This window comes from Adelges cooleyi, unplaced genomic scaffold (assembly GCF_023614345.1).
Source record: "Adelges cooleyi isolate 19-005CV unplaced genomic scaffold, UGA_ACOO_1.1 ACOO_flye_CR_arks_rails_tigmint_CR_PRNA_41, whole genome shotgun sequence".
NCBI classification, from domain to species: Eukaryota; Metazoa; Arthropoda; class Insecta; order Hemiptera; family Adelgidae; genus Adelges; species Adelges cooleyi.
Genome location: NW_026096090.1, coordinates 3,709,684 through 3,711,406, shown reverse-complemented (window position 1 = coordinate 3,711,406; position 1,723 = coordinate 3,709,684).

Here is a 1,723-nt window from a genome sequence, read left to right as displayed (position 1 = left end):
GGCGTATGCGCCACTTAAGGACAGTGCATTTTATCTAATCGGCGACGGAATTTCGGTTCGGTTTGTCGTTTACCTATATTGTTTGTGTATTTATCTGTAGTCATCGCTCTGTCTACGAATCGGAATAATACATGAGCAGCTCTAAAAAAAAAAAAAAAATAACAATCATCTGACGAAAAAGATAAATATAAAACGTATTACTCGATCACTTATATATAAGTATATTATACTGTCATTATAGTTGCGTAACTTAAGAGGACGTCATACAACCATACGAGTTTTACTATAGAGCTCCATGATGGTTCTACAGTAAAAATGCCTTAACTAAAACAAAAGATGATACGATTTTTGGATACAATGACGTATTCTTTTTACGATAAACCTAATTTTTAGCAAATATATAACATTTAAAATCACATTTTTTTACTTTTTTTAAAAAGCTATAACTTTTTTCACGTTGTTATTTTCAAAATCGGATATGACTTTGTCTGCAAAATTGTGTTGTCTTTCGATTTTATAATATATAAGCGTTTTTTTGGTTTAAAACAACCACGGACTTAGTGAAACGACTAAAATGTATTCCGCGTTATACTATGTTTAGATGAAAAAAAACAATTTTTAAATCGCTCACAAAGATGCTGTGATAGTCTAAAGAATAAATTAACTACCAAAACAGAGTTCTAATTACTAAACTAATAGGAATTTCACATTACAGTTTAACCTTTAAATTACAATTTTGCAAAAAATTGCCTATAGATAACTCCTTAATGAATAGTGGGTATCTCATCCTCTCAACAAGTAAGTATAATTGCGTTATTAGTAAGTGATGTGAGCCCTGTAAGGATCCAAGTAACAATTTGATCAAAATCAGTTTTTTCCCGGACTAGAACAACTATTGTTAACGCTGGCGCCAGGACCAATTTATTTATTCGAGAATCTATGGATAAAAAATAAAATATTTTGACAAAGTTGTTCCCCGTGAGTTGTATACAGTATAAGATAATATCTTATGTTACATGGAAAACAAGACATGAAAAGCGACACGTGATGTATCTTGTGCTTGTGTACGCTTGCAAAACATTTTAATTAGGTACAACCAAATTTTTTTACTATTTTTTCGAATCTTTTATTTTTACCAACTCCTTTCATCCGATATGTATCCGAGGTAACAACTAACACCATAACGTAAGAGCGCTTAAAAGTCATACACTTGAATTGGACAAAATTAATATCTCCATGTAAATAAAATTATATTTGAAAATATTACTAGTGTAAACTACCATATTTTAAGGTTTAAGGTACTCGTAACAATAGTAGACAAATTATAATATCTATCCAACATCTTTATTGCAGAGGCACTAATAAAACCATAAATGGAACGCAGTGAGTATTTAAAGGTTGACGAACTCATACATTGTATTTTTGTTATTTAGTTTGTATTGTACTAATACTATTATATCCATCTCATTATTATTAATTACAATTTTTGTTTGATTGTAGGCATACAGAAAACAAAAAAAAGTTGACTTTTTTTTATTGATTCAAATTATTAAAGGGCTCTTTTTTAAATAAAAATTACAGTGCTCTTGTGACTACACATTATAGCACTAAAGGGTTTCTTATATCTGCGTAATTTTTTTATGGAAAACAACTCGTTATAATTTTAATTTCATTAGGAAACGCGTGATCCAATAATAGTGGGCGTTACAGCTGCTTGGAATTT